The 17930-nt window shown below is 40.7% G+C and overlaps 1 protein-coding gene across 3 annotated transcripts in view; it reads left to right on the plus strand.

Annotated features, from left to right (window-relative positions):
• Positions 1 to 17930, plus strand: part of LOC132379575 (serine/threonine-protein kinase 32C) — a 271167-nt gene that overhangs the window by 26759 nt on the left and 226478 nt on the right. The window lies entirely within an intron of this gene.

Genomic DNA, 17930 nt, shown 5'->3' on the forward strand with positions numbered 1-17930 from the left:
CCAATCACCTGCCATATCTTCTGCAACAGCAAATTATTTTCACCTGACCTGCCTCATTTCCTTTTGGAGAGCTCTGATTGAATCTGTTTTCATCATCTTTGTATGCAGTATTCAAAATTATCATTATTCTCTTCACTTAAAAATTAACTTCATAAATATATATTTCTAATTAAACTACTGTTTTCAATCATTTATGACATAAGCAGGCACTTGAACAAATATTACTTTGATTTACAACAGAAATAAACATACATTTTCTAGCCCATAAAGCAAAGAGTTTATTAAAATTTTGCTTAAATTACTTAAGAGCAGTTAATAATTTTGTATTATTTTCTCAATCTTTTGTGGAAGGCAAAATATCTAGTCGGATCTATGGAATACTTTTAAAACTGATTCGTCAAATCTCAGTACACCTGCACATGCTGGGAATGTGCCTTGCTCAATTAGCCAAGTAGACCTTGAAGCTTGAAATTTTTATAGCAAATACATTAATGCTGTGGTGGTGTGTTTATGCTAGCTGTTGTTGCTGTTAAGACTAGGAACTATTGTCTGTGACTCACTAACCTTGGTAAAAATGGTGAGCTGGAATTTGAGAGGCTGCTGTTTGAGGGCTGGCCATGCTTCTGTTTTGCTTTTAGATCCATGATTTCTGAGCCAGCACATGAAGGAATAATTGATAGTTTCCCCCCCTCCCGCCACGTGCATGTGAATTTTATGTTATCATTCTGATCCCCATGCTGTCTGGGCTGCTCCTGCACCTTCCTACAGCCTCTACAGGCCTCTGTGCTGCCTGGGGGTTTTCACTGTGTTACATCACCTGGGGCGGGGATTACCTCAGGTCTCCTCCTGCCTTGCCTTTTCTGCTAGGCAATCTTTAGGAATTTGTGGGAGAAAAACTGCCTACATTGGAAATCTGAAATGAAAGTCTGTTATTTCTTCAGCGGTTTGATTGGGGCACGACAGCGCAAGTGCGTGGATGTCAGCCGGTGAGAACAGCGAGAAGAGTTTAAAAGGAGACACCTTTTAGAGCGGGCGCCGAGTAGAGAGAGACAGAGTAGAAAGCCTTTGGCTCAACGGGGCTTCGGTGGTAACGGGTCGAGGCGAGGTAGGTTGTCTGTGTAGAATAAAAGACAGGAAGAATGTGTGTGAGGCCGGTGTTTTGTGCTCCGAGTCAGATGTGGGAAGTCTGGGAGACTCCCATCCTGCCTGACAGCCAGATTTGTACTGGGTGCGTCAAGCTGCAGCTCCAGAGGGACCATGTTAGGGAACTGGAGATGCAGCTCGATGACCTTTTACTGGTCAGGGAAAAGTGAGGAGTGATGGAGAGGAGCTGTAGGCAGGTAGTTACACCGGGGCCTGGGGAGACAGATAAGTAGGTAATGGTCAGGAGAGGGAAGAGCAGGAGTCAAACGCTAGAGAGCACCCCCGTGGCTGTACCCCTTGACAATAAGCACTCATGCTTGAGTACTGATGGGGGTGGGGGAATGCGGGACCTGCGGGAAGCAACAGTGGCCTGCCTCTGGCAAAGAGTCTGGCCCAGCAGTTCAGAAGGGTAGGGAAAGGAAGAGGATGTGATAGGGGACTGTATAGTTAGGGGGTCAGACAGGCGATTCTGTGGACACAGAAAAGAAGCACGGATGGTAGTTTGCCTTCCAGGTGTCAGGGTCCAGGATGTTTTTGGTTGCGTCCATGATATCCTGAGGAGGGAAGGAGAACAGCCAGGGGTCATGGTTACCGATGACATAGGGAGGAAAAGGGAGGAGGTCCTGAAAGCAGTCTACAGGGAGTTAGGAAGGAAGTTGAGAAACAGGACTACAAAGGTAGTCATCTTGGAAATACTGCCTGTGCCACATGACAGTGAGTACAGGAATAGAAGGAGGTGGAGAATAAATGCGTGGCTGAGGGATTGGAGCAGGGGGCAGGGATTCAGATTTCTTGATCATTGGGACCTCTTTTGGGGTAGGAGTGACCTGTACAAAAAGGACAGGTTGCACTTGAATCCCAGGGGGACCAATATCCTGGCAGAGAGGTTTGCTAAGGCTATTGGGGAGAGTTTAAACTAGGATTATTGGGGTGTGAGAACCAAACTGAAGAGATGGAGGAAGAGGTGATTGGCTCACAAATAGAGAAAGCTTGTAGACAGTGCGAGAGGGAGGATAGGGAGGTGGTATAGAAAGGATGCGCTCAGACTGATGGTTTGAAATGTGTCTATTTTAATGCAAGGAGTATTATAAACAAAGCGGATGAGCTTAGAGCGTGGATCAATGCTTGTAGCTACGATGTTGTGGTCATTACAGAGACTTGGATGGCTCAGGGGCAGGAATGGTGGTTTAGATGCTTCAGAAAGGACAGGGAGGGAGGCAAAAGAGGTGGGGGCATGGCACTGTTGATCAGAGGTAGTGTCATGGCTGCAGAAAAGGAGGAAGACATGGAGGGATTGTCTACAGAGTCTCTGTGGGTGGAAGTTAAGAACAGGAATGGGTCAGTAAGTCTACTGGGTGTATTTTTTAGACTACCCAATAGTAACAGGGACATAGAGGAGTTGATAGGGAGACAGATTCTGGAAAGGTGTAATAACAGGGTTGTAGTGGTGGGAGACTTTAATTTCCAATATATCGACTGGCATGTCCCTAGAGTGAGGGATTTAGATGGGATGGAGTTTGTTAGGTGTGTTCAGGAAGGTTTCTTGACACAATCTGCAGATAAGCCAACAAGAGGAGAGGCTGTATTTGATCTGGTATTGGGAAATGAACCTGGTCATGTGTCATAACTCTGTGGGAGAGCATTTTGGATATAGTGATCACAATTCTATCTCCTTTACCATAGCATTGGAGAGGGATTGGAACAGACAAGTTAGGAAAGTTTTTAATTGGAGTAAGGGGAAATATGAAGCTATCAGGCAAGAACTTGGAAGCATAAATTGGAAACAGGTGTTCTCAGGGAAATGTATGGAAGAAATGTGGCAAATGTTCAGGGGATGTTTGCGTGGAGTTCTACGTAAGTACATTACAATGAGACGGAGAGGATGGTGGGGTACGGGAACAGTGGTGTACAAAAGCTGTTGTAAATCTAGTCAAGAAGAAAAGAAGAGCTTACAAAAGCTTCAAGAAACTAGGTAATGATAGAGATCTAGAAGGCTAAATGGAAGGACCTTCAGGAAGAGATTAGGAGAGCCAGAACGGGCCATGAGAAGGCCTCGGTGGACAGGATTAAGGAAAACCCCAAGGCATTCTACATGTACGTGAAGAGCAAGAGGATAAGATGTGAAAGAATAGGACCTATCAATTGTAACAGTGGAAAAGTTTGTATGGAACCGGAGGAAATAGCAGAGATACTTAATGAGTACTTTGCTTCAGTATTCACTTCAGAAAAGGATCTTGGCGATTATAAGGATGACTTACAGAGGACTGAAAAGCTTGAGCATGTAGATGTATTAAGAAAAAGGATGTGCTGGAGCTTTTGGAAAGCGTCAAGTTGGATAAGTCGCCAGGACCGGATGAGATATACCCCAGGCTACTTTGGGAGGTGAAGGAGGAGATTGCTGAGCCTCTGGCAATGATCTTTACATCTTCAATAGGGATGGGAGAGGTTCTGGAAGATTGGAAGGTTGTGGATGTTGTTCCATTATTCAAAAAAGCGAGTAAAGATAGCCCAGGAAATTATAGACCAGTGAGTCTTACTTCAGTGGTTGGTAAGTTAATGGAGAAGATCCTGAGAGGCAGGATTTATGAACATTTGGAGAGGCATAATATGAGTAGGAATAGTCAGTTTGGCTTTGTGAAAGACAGGTAATGCATTATGAGCCTGATTGAATTTTTTTGAGGATGTGACAAAACACATTGAAGGTAGAGCAGTGGATGTAGTGTATATGGATTTCAGCAAGGCATTTCATAAGGTATCCCAGGAAAGTTCAGAAAGTAAGGAGGCATGGGATCCAAGGGAACATTGATTTGTGGATCCAGAACTGACTTGCCCGCAGAAGGCAAAGAGTGGTTGTAGATGGGTCATACTCTGCATGGAGGTCCGTCACCAGTGGTGTGCCTCAGTGGACTGTTCTGGGACCCCTACTCTTCATGATTTTTATAAATGACCTGGATGAGGAGGTGGAGGGATGTGATAGTAAATTTGCTGATGACAGAAAGGTTAGAGGCATTGTGGATAGTGTGGAAGGCTGTCAGGAGTTACAGTGGGACATCGATAGAATGCAAAACTGGGCTGAGAAGTGGCAGATGGAGCTCAACCCAGATTAGTGTGAAGTGGTTCATTTTGGTAGGTCAAATGTGATAGCAGAATATAGTACTAGTGGTAAGGCTCTTGGTAGTGTGGAGGATCAGAGGGACCTTGGGGTGTGAGTCCATAGGAAACTCAAAGCTTCTGCACAGGTTGACTCTGTGGTTAAGAAAGCAAATGGTGCATTGGCCTTCATCAATTGTGGTATTGAGCTTAGGAGTCGAGAGGTAATGTTGCAGCTATATAGGACCCTGGTGAGACCTCACTTGGAGTACTGTGCTCAGTTCTGGTTGCCTCACTACAGGAAGGATGTGGAAACCATAGGAAGGGTGCAGAGGAGATTTACAAGGATGTTGCCATAATTGGGAAGCATGCCTTATGAGAATGGGTTGAATGAACTCAGCCATTTTTCCTTGGAGTGACAAAGGATGAGAGGTGACCTGATGGAGGTGTATAAGATGATGAGAGGCATTGATCATGTGGATAGTCAGAGGCTTTTTCCCAGGGCTGAAATGGCTAGGATGATGGGGCACAGTTTTAAGGTGCTTGGAAGTAGGTACGAAGGAAATGTCAGGGGTTAATTTTTTTTTGCAGAGCGTGGTGAGTGCGAGGAATGGACTGCCAGCAATAGTGGTGGAGGCGGATATGATAGGGTCTTTTAAGAGACTCCTGGACAGGTACATGGAGCTCAGAAAAATAGAAGGCCATGGGTAACCCTAAGTAATTTCTAAGGCAAGGACGTGTTTGGCTCAGCTTTGTGGGCCAAATGACCTATATTGTGCTATAGGTTTCTATGTTCCTATGTAAACAGAAATGATCAAAACTCTCACAGGTCAGGTTCTTTAAATAGAAACAGTTTAAGTTTTATGAAGGAACTCTGTATTAAATATCAACTGATTTTTTTTTCCCCTACTCTTCACAGATGGTGAGTGCCCATCTTTATATACTGTTGATTTTTGGGAATGACTGACCAAAGGATTCATATTGAATAAATTGATAATACTTTGAAATGTTTAAAGACCTTATTTGGACTATGGTGAGGTCTCTTAAATGTCATTATTACTGATACTCCAAAGCATATGTATATAGAGTTAGCTGAAGTAGGTGGGAGAAGGTTCATCTTTAGTTGAACTCATGGCAAACCGTTGAACTGAATGGCTTTTTTCCATGTTGAAAATGTTATGGTCATTAATAGTTGAATTTTTAAAGGCATCATAGTTCATAGTAATTCTAATACTTTAAAAATGAATTTATCTTTGTCTTATTTGCCATCTGTATCTGCATTTGCTGTGATGTGATCTGACTGTGATCATTTCTGGCCTGATCTTTGATCTTCATTTTTCAGATTGACTTGTTTTACATTGACAGCTGTGTGTTCAACCCCCAGAGTTTTCCATCCAGTCTTCTGTTTCTCACTCAAGTGTGGTTGGATGGATACTTCCTTCAAATTTAGCAGTCAGTGGTGGAACCACAGCTGGTTATAAAAGAATCTGACAAATAACCTTAGATCAGAATTTTGTATTCTGTGATTACTTTCTTTTAATTGAATGGAAAATTTACAATAATTTGCAATGGCTGATAGTATCTGCTAATATTCACCCTCCCCACCCCACCCCACCTGAATTACATAGATTAGACCTAGTAATCCCAGCAGCCTTGAGGTCAACTGGCCATGATGTATTCATGAATGAATGGCTGAACTCTGCTTGTAGCTAACAAAGTTCAAAGTAAATTTGTTCTCCAAGTACATATATGTCATCATTTACAACCCTAAGATTCATTTTTTTTGTGAGCATACTTAATCCATAGAAACATAAGCTTAAGAGAATCCATGAAAGACCGTCTAACTCGGTGTTCAACCAGGGTTCAGAAGATGACAAACTGCACAAATACAAAAGAAATAAAGATTGAACATGAGCTGAAGAGTCCTTGAAAGTGAGTCCATTGATTGTGGGAATATTTCAATGGTGGGGTAATTGAAGTTGAGTGAAGTTATCTCCTTTTGGATGGCTGATGGATAGTAACCATTCCTGAACCTGGTGGTGTCTCTTTAACTTTTCCTTTTATCTGCTAACCCTGCCTGTCAACACTGAGCTTGAGCATGTGAGAACTTCTATAATTTTGGCCATCTTGTGTCAGTCCTAAATTTACTGTACTGCAATAAAGTTATGCAACAGAGGACATGCATCAAGTCATGCTGTATGTGCACATGCTACTCATCGTGCAACAGCCCCCCAACCCTCCCTCCCTTCCCCACCCCTCCCCCATTTCTGATGGTACTGTTTTTATTCTGGTTGTATTTGGAATTCCATGAATTAACCAGTCATCGTTCATCAAGCAAAGCTGATTTGATAGAAAATGTTCTGGGTTTTTCACCTTTTGAAGAATGCATGAGTTGGTTTCACTCCAGCAACCAGCAGAGCATTTACATTTTCAAAGTGCTTTGATAAGGCTTCTTGGAGATATTGTTTCTGTTTCCCTATTTCTTCTGGGTCTTGTCCTCAGCCAAACCGTAGGAGTTCAGGGAAGAAAATAGCAGATTCAATATATAGAAATATCAACCCTCCTCCATTTCATTCAGCTCACAGCTCGCTTTTAGAAGTTCAGTGCAGAGCCCCTGGTTTCCTCACAGCATGTGATATTAAGTTTAATCAGCTTGAAGGGAAAAAAAGAGGAAAAATATGAAGCCAAAAAAAATACGCATGAAGATGAAGTTCCTAATTTGGTGGCATACACTCAGTGTCCACTTTATTAGCCTGATAAAGTGGCCACTGAATGTACGTTCACGGTCTTTAGCTGTTGTAGCCCATCTACTGAAAGGTTCAAAGTGTTATGCATTCAGAGATGCTCCACTGCACACCACTGTTGCAACACGTGGTTGAGTTACTATCACCTTCCTGTCAGCTTGAATCAGTATGGCCATTTTCCTCTGACTTCTCTCATTAACAAGGTGTTTTCACCCACAGAATTGGCACTTGGAGCATGTCTTATTTGTTGTTTTTTGCACATTCTCTGTAAAACTCTAGAGATTGTTGTGTGTGAAAATCCCAAGAGATCAGAGATACTCAAAACAACACAGTCCATGGTCAAAGTCACTGGGATTATATTTCTTGCCCTATTCTGATGTTTGGTCTGAACAGTAACTAAATCTCTTAACCATGTCTGTGTATCTTATGCGTTGAGTTGCTGTCACCTGATTGGCTGATTAGATATTTGTATTAATGAGCAGGTGCACCTAAAGGTGGCTACTGAGTTAAATATGGAGATCAATTTAAAACAAATTCTTCTAGTCATGGATATGTACTTCAAATGCACTTCCCTAGCAAACATGCGGTTCAATATCAAAATAATTCAAAATAAACTATTATTTGAGAATGGGACCAAAAGGAATTTTTTTGGAAATTATTCCACCTACTTAAGTTACAAAGTTACAAGATCTGCAGAAATGCAGCAAGGAATGAGATCTTCCCCTGTTTCCTGCTAAACAGATAAAGCAGTGTCAAATTAGGAGGTTATGGATGCCTTGCTAGCTTGAGGGTTAGCGAGACATAATTACAGCTTGGAGCTTTGGAGTTCAATCCCGGCATCCTCTGGGAGGAGTCTCTTTACGTCCTCCCCGTTGAATATGTGGGTTTTATATGGGTGCTCCAGTTTCCTCCCACTGTCCAGAGATGTAATGATTAGGTTAATTGTCCCATGATTAGGATTGGGTGAAATCGGAGTTCCCAGGGTTTGCTGGGTGGTGCGGTTCGAAGTGCCAGAAGGGTCTATTCCACGCTGGATCTCTAAATAAAAATAAAATATTTTTTGGAATATCTGCAATTTTAAACAAAACAGGGATTTTAGAAGCTGGATTTAAAGAGGACAAAGTTGCCCAAACTGGCTATTGTAGATTTTTATTTAGTTTAACTATTGATGTCCCAAATAGGGCTTTTGATTTTGCTTGCAGCCATTATAGCAGAAAGAACATTAGAATGTTCCCTTTTAGAAAAATAGAGAAGTTACTTTATTACTGCAGCCCTGTGGAAATGTATTTTCTATCGAGACTGAATATAGAGTTGGAGGAATGCTATTTTGAAACCATAGTTTGTAGTCAGCTGTTGGCTTGGTTCACATTTCTCCCATGAATGATTCTATTGACCATTTTCTCCCATTTTCAGAGAAGATAGCCTCTGGAAATCACCTGTACCTGTTCCTGGCAGGAACACTTTTCCTACTTCCACCACCTTTGGGATTACTTCCCAGTCTCCTTTTATGGACTTTTCTGAGGAGAGATCTTCAAAGCTCTCTTGCAGGCAAGCAGGCAGGAACAACCAGTAGATATATCTGTGGTTTGCCAGCTCTAATGCCAAAGCTTCAAGCCTGTCTAATATTCATTAAAGTACATGAAAAAATATTTCTAGCTCTCCTGTTTTTGTTTGCCAGTAATTCTTTGTAGCCTTGTGTTACTAATGAAAGCAAGACTTTTCCAAAATTGCTTTTTGGCAATCTTATTGATGCCTCTTATCCTCTCTGATTACTTATTGGTACCTATTTCATCATTCTTTCCTGGTGCTGGTTGTATTTAGTCTTTCAATTTACATTTTTAACTCACTATTACTAGTTTGTTTGTTGGCATTCTTAAACGTTCAATCATCTGAAATTCAAGTAAATCAGGTACAAGCATGACTCTTTGATATGTGATCATGTCTCTTCAACACAGATATTTAGTTATTTAGTTTGAATTGTGTAAAAATAACTAGCGTTCCCTTGAGGTCAAAAAAGAGAGCAGAAACCATGGCAACATATAACATGTCAAAGTAGCTTGCTTTAAGGCACAAAATATCTGAGAGAATATTTTACAGTTTTGTAGAAACTAAGTTAGGTTTTCATTTTGGATAAATTACCTTATTAAGTTTTAGATTAACTGGATTGAGAGACAGGAATTGGGTTATCATTTCTTCTTTCTACTCACCCGAAAGGTACTTCATTTCCCTTTAATCTTCACAGATTCATCTTCTATATTCAGGCCTTCTAGGATATCCTGTCTTCTCAAATCCGTATTCCCTTAGCAATTTGGCACTATTTTCCTGCCATTGTTCCAGACTTTAATCCCTTTTGGAAAAGCCACAGCTTCTCCTCCCATCTTTCAGATGCCATCTAAACACCCATATGTGCCTCATTTGAGCCATGATCCTGACTCTCACATCTTATTCTTTCATTGACTTCTCCATTCAATGGTTCCACTGGGTTAATTATTCAAATATCCTCACACAATTCACTCCACATGTGGAACCATAGGAGTCTTCAACGGATTAGCCATCACCAATTCACTCCACAGCTCATTTGCCTTGAGAAGAATATTATTGTTATACAGTACATGAACATAAAACCTAACAAAGGACTAGACAGGGTGGATGTGGAGAGGATACTTCCTATGGTGGGCGTACCCAGAATTAGAGGGGCAACATTTTAGAAGAGATGAGGAATTTCTTTAGCCAGAGAGTAGTGAATCTGTGGAATGCACTGATACAGACTGTGGTGGAGACCAAGTCCGTGAGTATATTTAAGGCGGAAGTTGATCATTTCCTGATCAGTCGGGGCATCAAAAGATTTAGCAAGAAGGTAGGTATCTGGAATTGAGTGGGATCTGGGATCAGTCATGATGGAATGGTGGAGCAGACTCAATGGGCTGAATGGCCTTATTTTGCTCCTTTGTCTTATGGTCTTATAAAGGGGACTATTGAAATAAAATCAGAGGCTTGATGGAAAGATGATAAATATATTTTTCCCTACATGTTGCCACCACATGCCTTGGCCAGTCCATCTTGGTCAGTCCTCCTACACATCAGACACTTCATGAGTATCTTGTCTTGTTCCCAAAAATCTAAATTCCCAAGCTTAATTTGGGGGGGGGGGGGAGGGGGAGAAAATCTTGACAGTTCGCTACTTTCCTATGAGTTGCATTGTGTGAATACTAATTTTGGTGATTTCAGTTTCCATTTTAAATTCTCTTGGTTTTGTCATTCTGGCTTAATTATCCTTGTAATTCTTTAAGTTGTTTTCATAAAATCTGTGTGGCTTGTATTCACGGTTGCTTCCTTTGATATCGCTATTCTTACTTCTCTAATCACTTCTGTACATCTTTGTTCACCTGCATTAGTCTCCCTAATCAACTCCATCTCTTTTTGAAAATTGATCTCTTCTCATTACATGTATTTTTCCCTTACAAATTTCCAGTTGTCCAGTCCTTATTTATTGTTACCAGCTGACTCAACCAACTTCATATTCATCTTTATAGAATTTGCCTTTAAATTCATTACCATCTGTCACACAAATGTGCTCGTGGTAAATGTGTTTGTACTGATCATAATTTTTACCTTTTCCACGGTCTCACCTCCACCTGTCCAGGATATTTACCAGAAGCGCTAAATATGCAGGACCCTTGTCATTGTCATTGATCCCTCCCATCCATCCAACAATCTCATTGATCCTGACCATCAGGTTGGAGATACTGTCGCAATAAGATAGGACTATTAGCATGGGGAAACAGCTTTTTCCCTCAAGCCATAAGACTACTGAACTCCCGCCACCAATGAGGTCTCATCATGTATGACATGCCAGTAACGTATGCTGTTTACTTTTTGACTTGTGCCATAATTGCACCTTATTATGTGTTAATTTATTTGTGGTAAGATTACTTTGTGTTTATGTGTGTGAGTTAAATGTACTCTGTTGTGCACCTTAGTCTGGAGGAACATCGTTTCGATTGCTGGTGTTCTTGTATATGGTTGAATAACAATAAACTTAAACTTGACTCCAACAACACCACTTTTGAGTATACCTTTTGTCTTGTTAATGTATTTTGTTTGGGATTGTAATCTTAGATGTTTTGCAGTAATTAAAGGGGAAGTTGTTTCTAAACCAGAGATATTGATTGGTTATTCATAATGGCACAGTGGTGATGTTGTGTACAGCAGTTTTTCCTTTGATGTGGAAGAATTGGAAATCTAATAGCAGAAAGACCATCAAAGAGTGATGATTATTTGGGCTATTGGCCACTCAGCAGTTGGCATGGTACATACATACCTGACTTCCCCAGTTTCTTGTCTGGTTACAAAAGAGAACAGGGTCCAGCTTGCAGCAGTAAGCAAATATAGGTGCAATTGAAATGTTTTCTTCTTTAGAAATCAGTCAAGCATAGCATGAAAGCATGAAGCTGTCGGGGTACTAAGCAGTTCTCTAGCAGATGCCATATAAAGCATACCATTGTCTAATGAAAACTGTCTCTCAATTCTAAGCTCACTAAAAACTTTTAGCTACAAGACCTTGCATAGAATTGTTGAAAGGGAGATTGGTATTCTGTGGGACAATAGCCAAGGATCCAGAAGGCAGTCTTTCTTTATGCATAGAATGTTGTCGTGCAATAACACATTGAAGTGTTCTTGCCTGCTTCCTGAATATCAGTTAATTATGTGCAATATGTAAACCCATTGTGTGTTACATGAATACTAGTTTAAAAAGTGACCCAGTCTCTTCATGAAGCCCATGGGATCCTTGACTGCATGCTCTGTGGTGAAGGCCATCAACCAATGCCATCTTTGAGAGAAGGCAGAGGAAGATGTCTTTTCAGCCTTAAAGCTGAAAAGATAGGAACTCCAGACAGCTTGATGCTACTTTGGTGACCTGAATTGCTTCATGCTGTAGTAACCTCAACGAGAGAAAGATTAATGAATCTGGAGGTATTGTGTATGCATCATAGAGCTACAAATAGCATAGCTCTGTATTTTGTAATGAATCCTGGTCATGTTTGAAGTGAGAACAAAATAAGTTGTACCTCAAGCTTCCAGTCCTGTGACAGTTGTGCACAGACAACTGAAATATCTTCAGAATTTGAGGTGATAGATGACAATATAGTTATAGAGTACTCGTACAATATGGATTCAGGCCCTTCAACCCATCTGGTCTAGGTCAACCAAGATGCTCATCTAATAACCAGACCTTTATGTTACAATTTTGCCCCCTTGTCATTCCAAGCCCACCCTAGCATCACACTATCACAGCTGCTCCCTTTGTCCCATCCATCATGTGTGCAAGGATATCCAGGATCCCGTGAAAATATTGGCCCAGCCATTGGTGCTTCTTCCCCTCAGCTCCATGTTTGATTTTGATCTCTGCTGCTGTCTCTGTGGAATTTGTAACTTCTTGTGACAGCACAGTTCCCCTCTAATATTTTGTACTTCTAGTGGCAGGTTACTTGGCTGCTGTAAGTTAACCCCAGTTAGGTAAGTGATAAAATAATCAAAGGGGTAGTTGATGCACCTCCTTCGCAGTGTAAAACTGCTCTTTTCTTTCACTGTTCTTACAAAGTATCTTATGTTAAGGCCACTATGGTAAAGGTGAATGCTGAAGTAAATAGTCTTCTCCAGTAATGGGAGCAGCTGAGTTGGTGCTGAAAGAACCAGCCCCATTCTTGCAAACTAGTGGCTGTGTTGTTTTGTAGTACCTATACTTGAAGGGCTTTAATAATATCCCCTTTAAATGCAAGCAGTACATAACAGTAACAGAAGGAATTGCAAATCAGAATTATAAGATATGAGTACAAATACTTCCAATCACTTACTGGTAATTTTTTTTTCAGCAGTGCTTAATTTGGGAAAGTGACCCTTCAGATCTTATCTCCATGCAAATACCTTTTTTTTTTAAAAGATTGGTGTTTTTCCAGCTTGATTCTAGTAAAGTTACAAGTCAATTGAAATAGTTTTTTTCAACTGCTTGCTTGATGGGATTAAGAAAGCATTTAAAATATATAGACTTTCAGTTAAATGCATGATTGATTATTATTTTCAAAGGTCAGTTACATAAAACTGTAGCAGCTTTGGTTAATTATTTTTTAAATGCTGCCCTCACCAGCATCTCCTCCATTTCCTGAACATCCACATTCACTCTATTTTTCTGCTGCCTTAATAGTGATATTGTTTCCCTTGTCCTTACCTATCACCCATGAGCCTCCACATACAACACACCATTCTCTGCAACTTGGGCCATTTTCAAAGCGATTCTACCACCAAGCATATCTTTACCTCCCATCTCATCCTTTGCTTTCCGCAGGGATTACTCCCTTTGCGATTCCCATTCCATTTGTCCTACCCTTCATCCTTGCAAGCAGCCAAACTGCTACATCTGCCCATTCACCACCTCTCTCACTTTCTTTTAGGGCCACAAATAGTACTTCCAGCTGAGCCAACACTTCACCAGCGAACTTGCTGGTGCTGTCCGTTGTATCTGGCACTCCTGGTGAGGCTTCCTCAAAGATGGTGAGACCCATTGTAAATTGGGTGCTTCGTTGAGCACCTTGATTCCTTTTCAGACATGTCAGTCCACGGCCTCCTCTTGTGTCATGATGAGACCACCTTCGGGGTGGAGGAGCAACACCTTGCATTCCATCTGGGTAGCCTCCAACCTGATGGAATGAATATCAGCTTCGCCTTCTGGTAATTTTTTTCCCCTCCTGCTCCCCTCTAATTTTATTTCCCCGGTCTGGCTTCTACCTCTTCTCAACTGCCAATCATCTCTCACTGGTGCCCTCTCCTCCTTTCCTTACTCCTCTCCTATCAGATTCCCTCATCTCCAACTCTTTATCTTTCCTACCCACTTGGTAACTACCTTCTAGCTACCAGCCTTTATTCTCTCCCCCCCACCCCACCACCACCTTTTTACGCTGGCATCTTCCCCCTTCTTTGCCAGGCCTAAAGGAAGGTCTCTGCCTGAAACTTTGACAGTTTATTCAGTCAAGCTAACTTTGACTGTTAGTTCAGAGGACTACTGAGGCCTCTAACATTTTGTGTGTTTTGCTTTGGATTTTCAGCATCTGCAGAATTTCTTGTTTATTATTTATTTTGTAGTTTATAATAATTTGATTACTTTGCTCCGTAATGCTGCTGCAAAACAACAGATTTCTCAACATATAAATTGGTGATAGTTAATCTGATTGTGATTCACTGCCGGGCTCTGCCTAAATTCTGGATAGACTCCAGTGGGGTGGGAGTATTGATTTGGCCCACCAAGTGCATCAGTATGTAGAACAGTGCAGTTCAGTCCAAGCCCTTCAGCTCAAAATGTTGTGCTGACCTTTTAACCTATTGCAAAATCAATCTAACCCTTGCCTCCCACATAGCCCACCATTTTTCTTTCATCTACATGTGTGCCCGTCTAAGAGTCTCTTAAATGTTCTTAATGTAGCTGCCAATACTCACACGTCTGGCAGTAGATTCCTCACACTTTCAACTCTGTGTGTTTAAAAAGGACTACTTCTGATATCCCCTCTGTGATTTCTCCCCCAATCTCTTTAGAATTATGCCCTTTCATAAGTTGTACATTTCCATGTTTGGCAGTGCCTATGCAGACATATGTGCTTCTTCTGTAAAATTTGGCAAATAAATTCATTTTCTAGGAGTTTTCCTGAAGGACTGGGGCCCTGGGGGTAGGTGATTGGGAAAAGTTTGTGAATAACAAAACCAGTATAATTAAGAAGTAACTGAGTGCAAGTAATCAATAGGCACAAGTACAGGTTGAGTACCCCTCATCTGAAATTCCAAAATCCAAAACCATCTGATATCTGAATTTTTTTTTGAGCGCTGATATGATGTCACAAATGGAAAATTTCACCAGGCACTGAGAAGGATCCCAGGTGGTACACAGGTCTCTGCACACCACAGACAGTATTGAGAAATAACCTCAATATGTATGAATAGAAGTTAATAAAAGATGATCTCTGTATAAAGTAAAAAATGAAGATCTCGATCATGTATCAAAAGAATGGATTTGTCGGTGTCAGAGTGAGCATATGCCGCTTAACGGTATGCTGACCATGAAACAAGTAAAGATCTAACAAGACAAACTGAAAATTGCAGGTAATTGTGACTATTCAGCAGACTGGTTGCAGAAATTTAAAGAAAAGGCTCAACATTAAACTTTTAACGATTTGTGGTGATGACGAGTCTGCTGATCACAAAGCAGGCGAGAAATTCATTGCACTTGACAAGATCGTCACTGATGAAAATCTAATACACTGAATGGCTGCATCAGTACACATGTGATGAACAAGTGGAAGACAAAGATTGCCCACTGATAGCGCACAAATTCAGAGCCAGAAATGGTGGTGATCCCAAGTTATCTCATTATATATTGCAAAATCCAAAACAAAAGCTGAAACACTTCTGGCCCCAAGAATTTTGGATAAGGGATGCTCAACCTTTATGTAGAAATTCTAAAGGTATCAATGACTTGCTGCCTGCCTACCTGCTGTAAAGTGGCCTTTCCGTTTCAGCTGCCTTGATCTTGAAGTCTGTGCCACTTGCCTGCTTTGTTGATGTTTACAGACTACAGTTAAGTTGTGGGGTTTGAGCTCCACTTTGCAAGTCTTTCAAAACCTGCAATCTGGGCAGCAAGTTTCCCACACTTTGCGAATTGAGCAGTACTCTGTTCCATGATCAGAGGACAGCTTGTGTAAACATTCTCAGCATGTTTAAGGAAAATGTATTTCCCTAAAATTGAAGTCACTGGAAAGGTCTGGTGTACATGTGTAATTTATTCACCGGATTTCACATTTTTTGCCATTTAAATGTTTAATTGTTGAGGATTTCAAATCACCAGTAAAATCTTTCCAATCATATTCTCTATCTTGGTTCACGTTTCCAAGTTTTGCATTGCTTTGCCTCTCCACGCACAATTTTGATCGGCTCAAAAATTAATTTTGACATATTTTCAATATACTGACTTCACTAAACTATTTCTGGAGAATATCAATTTCACTTAGAAAACTGGCACTATCATGGCTGCATGCAGCTTTGCAGCTTTAAGTGAAGATGCTTGCTGTGCCAAAGGACTGCATGCACGGGAGTTTGCAGGAGTTTAAATTTGTGGCGGAAGTTCTGTAATACCATGCAGGGAGGTGGGTATGGAAAGAGGGTGGAAGTATTTAGGGAACTGTATGTCCATATACCCACAACCTCACAATCAAAATATTACAATTTTGGAAGGAGATCCATGTCTTTTTATGCTCTTGCTTCACACCCTTGGACTCCTCACTCCATTGGATGTTTCTGGTTGCTTAGGATGTAAATAAGATATGTAGCCAACCAATTCCATCTAAATTCCTTTTAAACATTGCAATTGTTCCTGCTTCTACAACTTCCTCTGATAGTTCCACATATCCATTACCCTCTATATGGGAAAATGTGCCCCACACTCCCTTTAATATTTATCCCTCTTATGTTAAGTATAGACCCTCTAGTTTTAGACTCCACTAACTTGAAAAAGAGACCATCGCCATTCACCATATCTATGCCCTCATGATTTTATATAATCTCCTATCAGGTCACCCCTCAGCCACCTACAGTCATGAATAAAGCTCTAGCCTACCCTGGGAACAGTGATTCTGTTTTTCTCTCTCTCTCTCTCTCTCTCTCTACTGATGCCGCTTGACCTGATGAGTGCTTCCTACATTTTCTATTTTCTCCTTGGTGTACAGATGCCAAAATGTGGTACAAATTTGGGACTGCTTGCCCGACTTTCATTTTGTTGTTGATTTTCTGTCAACTTGCATTGCCAACTTCGATGCTTCGTTTATTGATATTCCCAGATTCCAATTCTTCTCCTACCTTATTGAAGTTCTTATTTCGCATTGTCTCATTTTCATTGAAATCTATTAGCCTCTTTAAGCAGATACATTGATTTCTATCTTGCAGCAAATAGCTGAGAGTAGGGGCAAGGGGAACATGTTTGGAGGGTGGTAAGTGAGGTCACTCAAAGATTGGTGCCAGCCTTTGTTGCAATTCACTAGACAATTAAACTCCCATTCTACTAGCTTATTAATATCATGCAATTTATTGTCGTCTTTTTTACTGTCCATAGGTTTTCTAATCTGTTCACTGCAAATTTAAAAATGCTCTTCACACCAAAGATTAAATCATTAATATAAATGCTAGCACCAATCCTTGAGTGACCTCATTTACCACCCTCTGAACTCGTGCCCCTTGCCCCTACTCTCAGCCATCTGCTGCAAGATAGAAATCAATGCATTTACTTATAGGCTAATTGATATCAATTATACTTATTCATTCGGGCAGTTCCTTGGTAAATGCGCTGTGAATGTGTTTGTGGTATTGTTGTATTCTGGTTCAGAAAGTGGTAGGAAATTAAAGATTAATTTTCACAAATTTCAGGATAGAAATCTCTAATTTAATTACATGATCTTTTTGTGCTCCATTGTGGGATGACTCGGTGTAGGAGTCACAGGAAGAAATTGTATGTAGCTCTGAAGGCAAATAAACTACTGTTTTCAACCTTATTATTATTTTGTGTAAAATTAATGATGTCATCTTGAACTCCTGATCCTATTTTTTTTCTGCATTGATGGGCTCATAACTTGTTTAGACGAGACTGGTGAGAGCTCAACTTTCATTTCAGTGTTGCAACTAGTTGTTGGAGGTTAGTGAAATAGCCTACTGTGTTTCCATGAGAGATAATTTTCATAGTTCTGGACTGTCTTAGCAGTACTGGATTTTGCTTGTCCTATTAATGGCTTCCTATGGTGTAGAGAAAAAATAATGAAGGTATACTCAGATCAAGTTAATAAATTATGTATGTTACATGTACAAACATCATTATTTTGAGTGTTCAGAGCAATTAAGTTAGTACATTGCAACAGCAAAAGCTTT

The sequence above is a fragment of the Hypanus sabinus genome, chromosome 22 (assembly GCF_030144855.1).
Source record: "Hypanus sabinus isolate sHypSab1 chromosome 22, sHypSab1.hap1, whole genome shotgun sequence".
Taxonomy (NCBI): domain Eukaryota; kingdom Metazoa; phylum Chordata; class Chondrichthyes; order Myliobatiformes; family Dasyatidae; genus Hypanus; species Hypanus sabinus.